Here is a 10,785-nt window from a genome sequence, read left to right as displayed (position 1 = left end):
CTATCTATCTATCTATCTATCTATCTATCTATCTATCTATCTATCTACCTATCTATCTATCTACCTATCTACACAGATACATACATATATACATATATGTACATATAGACATATACAGATAGAATGTATAGTTTGATTTTATGTAACCCAAACTGGCTTTGAACTCACTATGACCCAGAGGATGGCCTTGAACTCCTGATCATGCTGCTTCTACTTCTTATGAGTTAGGACCACAGGTCTGTGCCATCCTACCCAGCTAACTCCTGTCTTACCTCTAAAACACCTATGACATTTTATATTTAAAAATATTACTTATAGGCAGGAGAGACGGCTCAGCGGTTAGGAGCACTGGCTGCTCTTCCAGAGTTCAATTCCCAGCAACCACGTGGTGGTTCACAACCACCTATAATGGGATCTGATGCCCTCTTCTGTCATGCAGGCTCACGTGCAAATAGAGTGCTCCTATGTATAAATAAGTAAATCTTTAAAAAAAATTATTTATAGACAGTTTACTAAAGTAACTAAATACAAAACTTCCACAGGATGGAACAACTCCATTTTTGAGACTATAGCCAAAGTAACAGAAAGCAGGAGTTTCTGGACCCATGTTCACAACAACATTGTTTACAATAACCAGAACCTAGAATCTACGTAAAGCTCCACCACAGTGAATAGATGAATGTGATATGGAATATAAATACACGGGACCTCATTCAGCTTCAAGCAGGGATATAGCTTTAATATGTGGCACCATGAAACTGTGACAGCCTGGATATGAAATGTGCTCCTAAAAGGCTGGTGGCTCTATCTGGGGGTGATTTGGATGGATCACGAGGTTGCTGTTAGTGGATTAGCTCATTTTTGAGCTCATAGCCAAATGGGTTATTAGAGATGGGGCCTGGCTGGAGGAAGCATGTCCCTGGAATGCCTGTCAGATGTGTGCAGCTTGTCCTTAGAGCCTTTGGAGTTGGCTCACTCTGCTTCCAACTCTGTGTCCAAGCCTCTGAATCCAGGAGGTGAAATATCAAGTTAATTTCCTCAGGTATTTTTTTTTTTCCAAGACAGGGTTCTCTGTATAATAGCCATGACTGTCTTGGATTCGATTTGTAGACTAGGCCGGCCTCGAACTCACAGAGAGATGCCCCTGCCTCTGCCTCCCCAAGTGCTGGTATTAAAGGCATGCACTACCATGCCAGGCTTTCCTCAGGAATTTTGTTACAGTGACAAAATTTAATGAACGAATGAACCTCAGAACGATTATGCTAAGCAAAATGAGACAGACATAAAAAGATGAGCGTTATGTGCCTAGAATAAGCAAGACACAGAGAAAAGGAGAACAGTGGGTACCAGACTGAGAGGCAGGCAGAGTTCAGAGCTGGTATATGATGGGACCAGAGCTCCTGCTGGAGATGATGAAGCAGTTCCAGAGCTCAACAGTGGAGGTGGTGCACAATCATGTAATAAAGTTGTCACTGAGTCGCACAGGTAAAATAGTAAATTTTGTGTTATATATGTTTTGTCACGTATACACACAGAGTCTTCTATATGATAGTTCCAACAAGCAGGAAACGCTGCTCTGCACAACCGGACCAGGGCAGGGAGGAAGGTACCACAAGATTCCAGCAGCCCGGCCAGCCCTCCTGACTGCCAAACAATTTTAATTACCATTAGTGCTTGCCTTCCCTGCCACCCCAACGGGAGCCTGTCACCCCCTGTCAGATCCTGACTGGCCTGCAGAAGCTGCAGTCCTGGACTGTAGTTGTCTTTTCAGATTACCTCATTGCAAATGTGTAATCATTTGCTTGAACCGGATTGTGTCCTCCGTATACCGCTGACGCCTGGACATAAAAATGCGTGAACGGAATTCAGTTGACTTGAAGTCTGCCCACCTATTTTTCCCCTCATCCTACCACCCATCTCTCCCTTCTCCTGCCTTTGGCTGTTTTACAGCTGCCACTCCTTGGTCAGTGCAGGCCAGTTGTCAGGGAAGAATAGGCATCTTGGCGCTTTCATGCGGGTGTTCCATGGATGGTGTCCGTATCAGAAGAAGCCTGTCAACTGTAAGTCAAAATGATGCTTCCCTCCCTTAGCTGCCAGAACCGGTCTTATCACTGAGAATCAAAACTGCTCTGTAAGCTCATGCATCATCATTACCTGCGATCTAAATTCTGAAATCAAAGCAGAGCTGGGAATTTTACTGATGCTGGGATGGAGCAGAGCCCAGGTCACCCTGCATCGGCTGGGTGCTGGCTTTGCTTCGCTGATGACAAACATGTCACTGACCAAATTACCAAAGGAAAGACGACTCTGTGAGTTCGGGGCAGAGGGTAAGTCAGACATGATTTAATCAGGAGGACTTAACGAGGACTGAGGAGTTAGGGGCCTGAAGCAATAACTAGCAAGGCCAGGTCTTTGACTCTGCGGTGTAGCCCACGGGCAAGTCTGGGAGGCCCAAAAGATCTGTCACACTTGGAGCTCACTTTTCTCATTTGTGCAGTGGGAAGACTCCCATTCTACAGCGTTGAACCATTTAGAGGATTAGATTCTATTTTCATGTGACGTGAGATCCAAGAATAGAAAGATTTATAAACACAGGCAACCTCAGTCACGTGACAGCTGTGGGTGAACTGGATGTGGGGAGAGGGAAGCACTCAACTTTGGGGAGCTTGTTGTTTAACTCATCACTGGATTTGAGAGGACTGTAAAGGAAAAGACATCAGCTGACTGGGAGATGATGAAAGAAAGAAAAAAAAAAACCATCTAAACATATCATTCTGAGAGTTCACAAGAGCACCCTCAGGATTTATAATTCACTTGTGAGTTTTCAATACCCAGAAAAGCTAAGAGACTCCTGGCTATAGTTTATTATAAGAAAGAAAGTAGAGTCCAGAGAGGGTGTGGCCACGTACTCTTAGTGACCTCTTCAGTGGACTTTCACGAGCAACTTAACCCTCCCGGCAATGGTGTGTGAACACCTTTATGAAGTATTGCAAACCTGAAAAGCTCAGCTGAGCTTACCTGTTCAGGGACGGTCAGTCACGCCAGCACAAAGCATCCATATGACTTGCCTTAGCAAGTCTGCACAAGTCGAGCTGATAAAATGAGGCCCGTGACCCCAGACACACACAAACATCAACTCACTACCAGGAACATTGTTGGATGAAATAACTGGTTCTACCTCTAGTTCCATTGATCTGGAACTTCATCAAATAGGCTAGGGAGCTGGCTACTACACTTACAGGAAGCTGTTTGTCTCTGCCCACATTGTAATAATGCACACGAGATAGTTATTGATAACCATGCTGGTTAAGCCAATTAAAAGTTTTAAGCTGTTCTTCTTCTTCTTCTTCTCTTCTTTTGATGGCCAGACCAATAGCAGGCTTGAGGCTCCAAAAAAGTCTCTTGGTGCCCAAGTTCAGGGATACTTTATTTATAAGGGCAGAAACTAAGATATATCAAAGTTAGATGAGGCTCAAAATAACCTTGAAATGTTCATTTCTGGAAGAGTATAGTAGTTATTTTATACATAACTTGGTAATTATTTTGGTTAATACATCTGGACCATAGTCAAGGCCATGGAAACATCAAATGCATGGCCAAGGCATACATGACCATTGGAGGGTAAAGGACTGAGAACTGTGTAAGCAAACATGTCATGGAGTCAGAACAGGATACTATTACCTAAGTCATTTCCTCATCTCAGAATTGCCTTCATCATAAGCCATTGCATCTAGCTTCTTACTTGTGTCCTCAGGATCTGCACTTAGGTCCTCAAGCTTGTGAGGGAAGGGCTTTACCAACTGAACCATCTTTCCAATCTCCATGTGAATTTTTTTCAAAGCCAATGAAAGCCATTGGGACCCAGCATCTCCTTCTTTTCCTTCGTTGCCAGGACATTCAGACTTAAGTTTATCACAAGGGCCTGCTTTCTGATCCAACTACCTTCTTCTTGTCCTCTCCTCAGTGTGATAAAGTAGGAGCAACTTAGTCATGGAGTCTCCAGATATAATCTTGGCACTTCCTAGTGGATTAAAAATTATAACACCACTGTTATCTATCACTGTGACAAAAACCTTGAGATCAAAAACCTAAAGCAGTCAGGAATATTTGGGCTGTCAGCTTCCGTGTTTTATCACATGTCATTGTGTCCAGCTTTTTGTGTGTGTTTTCTTGTGTGGCTATTTGACCCTGTTGTTTTGGGCCTGTGGAGACATAGCCCAGAGGAGGCCTGTTCACCTCATGACAGCTGGGTAACAAGAGACAAAGGAAGAACTAAAGAACATTGGGTGCTACTGTTCATATGTATTAGGCCTCCCAAAGGCCTATGTTTTGAAGGCCTGGTCCCTAGCTGGAAGCTTTACTGGGAGATTGTGGGGCTTTAGGAGACAAGGCCTTGTTGGAAAAAGTAAGCCACCGGAATGCCTTGAAAGGATTCTAGTCCCTTATTCTAGCTTTGTTTTCTCATTTCCAAGATGTGGGTAGCTTTCTTCTTTTGTACCTTTTGGTTATGTTTCTATATTGCCATAGGCCTAAAGAAAAGAAAGCAGCTATGAACTGACATCTCTGAAACCACAAGTCAAAAATAAATGTTCTTTCGTTTTCTTGTTTTCTCAAGTATTTTGTCACAGTTACAGGGACCTGACTAATACGCTTCTCCCAGTAACGTCATCCCAGTAAGCTCCACCCACTAAAGATTCCATCAGCTCCCAATAGTACCATAGCCTCGTGACCAAGCTTTTAATACATGAACTTCCAGGGAATCTTTATCCTAACTGCAGCAACTACTCTGTACCTCATAAATATGTACAACAAAAATTTGTCAGCGTATGTTATGTTCAAAACCTGTATATTCAATACGATGGCTGGATAGCTTTAGAAAAATCATTGAAGCCCTTAAACATGTCCTCACTAGCAGAATTAACTTTTCAAGGTTGTGAGAAGCAGAGATGATGATGGGAAGAAACAGGTGCTTGGTGACTGCTGAATAAAAGGTCATTTCTTACTAACTTACCCTTTCCTTCCTATTTGTTTTTTGTTTGTTTGTTTGTTTGTTTGGTGTTTTGATTTCTTTTTTTCTGTTGTTATCAGTAAACCTCCTGAAATTGTGACTGGCAGATGGCAGAATATAAACGTCTAAGAATATAAGCATCTAAGAATATAAGCATCTAAGAATATGGGCTGGTCACTTTTGAGAGCAGAGAAGAGACTAGGTGGCCATGGTTGCTGTGAGTTCCTTGATGTATTTGTGTCAGGTGGGCACTCTTTCTTAACGGCTACCCCAGAAGTACTAAGACAGACCCACAGTGGAAGGCAGAAGCCACCTGGCACATAGCTTTAGCTTCACAGCCTTCCTGCACCGTAGTTGAGGATTTTTCCTCTAACCCAGCCTCCCTTCCTTAGTTCCTCCCTTGGGTTGAAACAGCACTGAGCTGTCACCAATTTCCCAGGCTGTTCTGCACCCACCCTTCCTCATTTTCTCTCACAATGTTTTCTATAAGGAATTTCTCTTGCTTTGAATCATGTCTCAGCGTCTGTATCTCACAGGCTCCAGCATGTGGTGATTGACACTTCTCTCTTGGAGAACAGCCTAATGTATGCCATCTTTGCTCCCAGTACTTCCTCTGTGATGGCCCAGATGTGTAGGAGCTCAGCATTCTCTTCTCATTCTTTCTTGGAGTTCTTGGCCATGTTCTAGAAAGAGACACATTGTAGCTTCTAATTTTGGTCATGAAGTAACCTAGGCAGAAAGAAACACCATGCAGGACCTTCCTAGAACTCTGGAGGTGGACTGAGATAGTTAAAAGTTTGGATACGAGTGTTTATAGTTAGTCTTTCTTTTCTTTAAACCAAACACCTCCCCCAAGAAGCATTCCTCCTTGATGGAATTGCATTTTAACGCAGATTCTTCACCGTTCACCTTTTCTGCCTTAATCAATAAGATGCTGAGAGCAAATAGCTTGACATCTATTAGCTAAATCAGTGTGAAAACATTGTTGAGCTTATTATTGTGCCTCCAAGTCTGCTCAGGGAGCTGAAACTAATTGAAACTATTTTAAGAGCCCATGAATTTGGGACAGTTTTGTGCCACCAGCCTTAGCCAGGACACCTGCCCTTTTGAGTCTTTCTGTATTACTTGAACGTGACTTGCAATGTCCTCATACTCAGCTGAGAACTTCTGCTGGTTTCTAAATAAGAGCCTCCGTCATGATCATGGTTCAGGCAAGGAAGGGCTTTTGGCCAGGGTGGAACTGCAAAGGTGAGGGCCGGGCTCAGAATAAGCTTCTGAAAGACACTGCAGAAAACCCAAGGCAGACCACAGGCAACAGGGGCACAATGGGCCAACAGCTCAGCATGTAGGCACAGGGTCCTGGCGATGGAAAATAGGCAAAGTCTAAGCTCAATGGAATCCAAACTTATGAAGGCTGACATTGTGGCTTTAATTAGTATTTGACCTGAAATGCCCACCCCACTTCCTGGCTCATGAATACTTGGTCACCTGTTGGGGATGCTGTTCTAGGAGGTTGTGGAAACAGTGGGAGGTAGCTTATAGCTGACTAGGTTAGCCATAACATGAATGACCCCCCCCCGACCCCCCGGTTATGCAGACCCACCACCACGTGGGACCAAGCATGTGGGACCAGGCAACCATGGACAGAATCTCTGAAACCATGAGCCAGATCAAACTCTAGTTGTTTCTCTCAGGAGTCTGCCCAGAGCAATGCAAATGCAGCTGGTACAAGTGCCATTCCCTAAAAAGGAAGGGCACGAGCAGAGAAGAACAGCGGAGACAGTGGTGGGGACAGAAGGACAAGGAAGCCAGCTGCCAACAGAAGACTGGCTGAAAAGCAAGACAGAAGGCCAGGTAGTGGAGGTGGGTTCTGAGACCTGAGTGGTCATGACAGTATTCATGGAAACCCAGCTCATCCTCTTGAGAAGGGAGAGCAGATCAATGTGGAACGACAGACAGGGTTATTGGAGTGGCAAATTCCTTAGGTCTATTGAGTGACATGGGCCCTAGGGGTTGGGGGGTGTTTATGAAGGGGTTAAAGAAAGAACTAAAAATATTCAAGAGGCTGGGCTATAAGCAAAACATTGACATTGCCACTAAAAAACAATCAAGTGCCCCAGCTAAGGAGCCCAGTGCCTCTACGGCTCCCAATACCTCACCATCAAAAATGTCACTTAGGATATGGGTTTCCTTCTTTCTACCTCCCGGCCCTCTGAGCATATTTAGAGATGGTTCCGGCACAGGGAACATGGAGGCTAATGTGCACAGAGAGGACTCATGGCTGGTGTTCCTCGCAGCTAACTCGGTTCTGTGCAGCCTGGTAGTTCAGCCTCCCTTTCAGTGAGACTGTGCCAGGGTCTTTCATGTCCCGAGGCCAATGCTCAGCTCTTGCTGCCACTCCAGACACCAAGGCTCCTGCTGGGGTCCCCATTGACAGCTCAGCCAACTGTGCTAAAAGGAGCACCAGTCTTAGGAGATTTGTGAGCTGAAGACTCACAGACTGTGTCCCAACAAAGTAGTAAGCTGGCCTTTTGTCTTCCCAGAGTGCAACCTTGTTTCCTCTTAATAAAGAAGTCGGAAGCTTTTCCCTTTGTCCCCAGCGGCTCCTTGCTACTACAACTACCATGATGCTGTGGGCTTAACTCCTTCCGACATGCTTTACCCACATTGGCTGCTGTATACTTTGCCTTTCCTTGCAAGAACCTGCAGGTGTTCAGTCTCTGCTCCTACAATGACACCCCACTGTCATGCCTTTGCAAACTCTTTCTCCTCTCTGAGAACTTCGATTTTTAGCTGCTTGCTTGTTTGCTTAATTACCCCCGTTGCTGATACTCACAAAAAGACTGAAGATGTAGCAGATGGCGCCTCAGGATGGATGGATGTTACAGAGGCAAAGCTGTCAACATACCTATCTCCAGCCCATTTTAACGTGCACATTATGTCCCCCTGTGGACTGCTGGCAAGGAACTAAGCTGATATGTGCTGCAGGCTCCTGAATGCACACTGAGCTTAGCAATGCCATTTTCCTTTCTGTGATTCTCCTCCATATTTGGCCTCCCAGTGCTTTTATAATGATCTCTGTTGCATCTTTAAAAACTATTCCACCTCATTTAAAATGTGGCATAAATGATGTGGTTTTGACAAATTAAGTAATAATAAGAAAACATTTTCAATATTCTGTATTTTTCCATTAAGCTCCAAAAAATAGTGATTATAAGAACACCATTTTCTCTCCACAGTTAACGATGTGTTGGGCCTGGTTTCATTAAAAACCTCATTATTCAAAGATTTATAACTCAGCCCAAGAAATCTCTTTTGAAGTTGTAAACAGATCTGATTTCAGTTTTGAAACTTACATTTAAAGTATTTCAGAGGGGATTGAATATCCAGGGAGAACGCCTGTAATAAAGAGTGCATGGGAATGAGAAAATGGTGGGCCAAAATCAATGCAATAAAATTTGCACAGACCTAAAGGACAAAGAGTTAGAAAATAGAAAGAACAGATATTTGGAAGTTGGACATGCCTTTGTCATGACTCTGTTTCCAAATAGCTGCTCGAGTATGAGTAATTCATAATCTAAGAAACTCCTAGGCTTTTAAAATATCAACTGATTATGAGTATGGGTGTAAGGAACTAGAGATCATTGGATTGTCACTGATTTCAGAGCTAGTGCAGTATAGGTAAGCATGGACTGCCAGGCACAACCCCCAAACTGAAGGAGTATTCAGATCTAATGTACCTTGGAAAAGGATGCCAGAGCCAGCTTGAAGTGCTGTCATTGGCAGAGAGAGGGTTGGGACTCAAGCGATAAAGCAGGCAGAGAAGGATGTAAGAATGGGTAAAGAATTATGTGGTTGCTCTTGGTACTATTAATCTCAGAGACCTGAAATTATTTTCAGAAAGAGAGAGAGAGAGAGAGAGAGAGAGAGAGAGAAGATGCTCACCTCTGTAGAATGTGCAGCCTCAGAACTCCTTGGCCTTAAAGTTCAGGTAAGAAAAACAAGACACCTGGGTGAAAAAGAGTACACTATAGATCAAACAGGTCAATGTGTATGAAAACATTCCTTCAAATGGAACGTCATGAGTAGGAGAGAGAGTAAGGTCCTGCTGAGTGTTGCTCATTAACGGGGCTGTAAGACACAGAGATATGTTTGCAGAAAGGTGGCAGAGCAGAGAAAGGGGTAGCCATAAGTTGTAAAAGGATGCTCAGGAAACTGAAAGGAGCCCACTGAGGTGTGCATAGCGAGATGAAAGTTATTTTCAGGTATTTGAAAGACTGGATATTCCAAAGGTAACAGTGGTGATTTGAATGTGAATGGTTCTCATAGACTCATATATTTGAAAGCTTGGTGGCTAGTTATTGGACTGTGTAGGAAGGATTAGGAGGCATGTTCTTATATGAGGAGGAAGTGTGGCACTGGAGGAGGGCTTTAAAGTTTAAAGATTTTGGGCTTTCCAACATGGTGATAAGACGTAAGCTCTCAGCTGCTGTTCCATCACCATGCCTGCTTGCCTGCCTGGCTTCCTGCTGCCATGACAGCACCATGACAGCAATGGACTAACCACCTGAAACTCTAAAGGAGCCCTCAAGTAAAACGCCTTTCTTTCATAAGTTGCTTTAGTCAGGGTGACTCCTCACAACAATAGAAATGTAGCTAACACAGTAACATTTATTCACATTAGCTCTAGAGCAGTGGTTTTCGATCTGTGGGTCATTGACCCCTTTAGGGGGTCAAACAACCCTTTCACGGGGGTGACCTAAGACCAGCAAATACCCAAGATCTTTACATTGCAATTCATAACAGCAGCAACATTAAAGTTATGAAATAGCAATAAAGGTAAGGTTATGGTTAGAGTTCACCCCAACATGAGGAACTGTATTAAAGGGTCACAGAACTCGGAAGGAAGAGCACCACTGTATGAGAGGGTAAGATTATAGGTAAACTGGATGCTATGTGAGAAGCAATTTTTTTCCCATTAGATTTTTGCCATAAATGAAACAGAAACCTCACTAATTAATAAATTTAGTTCATACAATGATTAATTAGAAATGCAATTCAAAAGTTTCTGGCAGGTGAGGATGGTTGGTCTGAATTAGTTTCCACAGGATTATCCAAAGGGATGCTCCAGTCTTTATGAACCCCAAATATAAGACTTAGAGACAGTAAGTACTCTGTTTTCTCCCACATCCAGATAATGGTTTTTACCACACATAAGGTTTTATACTGATATCTATCTACACAACTATAACAATGCATGAAATCTGGGTGTTTTTTTTTAAATTTCTTTCTTCTTTTTCTCCTAGAAGTTAATATGTTCTGGAATAAAGCATAAAAAACAAAAGCAAAAGCAAAAGAACATACACAGAGGAAAACATTGTTTAATAAAAAAAACCCACTATTATAAAACATTCCTACATACTACAAGTAATTTATAAATTTACTTTCTGTTGTTTCGTTTTGTTTTTTAAGACAAGATTTCTTTGTGTAGCCTTAGCTGTCCTGGATCTTGCTCTGTTGAGCAGATTGGCCTCAAACTTACAGAGACCCTCCTCCTCTGCCTCCTGAGTGCTAGGATTAAAAGTGTGCACCACCACAACCTGGCTATAGGTTTACTTTCAATCCCTTAAAACATATCAACTATCTATGTGAAGTGTGTGTGTGTGTGTGTGTGTGTGTGTGTGTGTGTGCTGGAAGATGCAGGGAGGTTTGGCAAATTTTTCCAATTTTAATACTTTAATTATCAAGAATGGCCCTCCCCTTTGGAAACAGTATAA

The sequence above is a fragment of the Psammomys obesus genome, unplaced genomic scaffold (genome assembly GCF_907164565.1).
Source record: "Psammomys obesus unplaced genomic scaffold, mPsaObe1.curated_primary_1811, whole genome shotgun sequence".
NCBI classification, from domain to species: Eukaryota; Metazoa; Chordata; class Mammalia; order Rodentia; family Muridae; genus Psammomys; species Psammomys obesus.
This window is presented reverse-complemented; position numbering follows the sequence as displayed.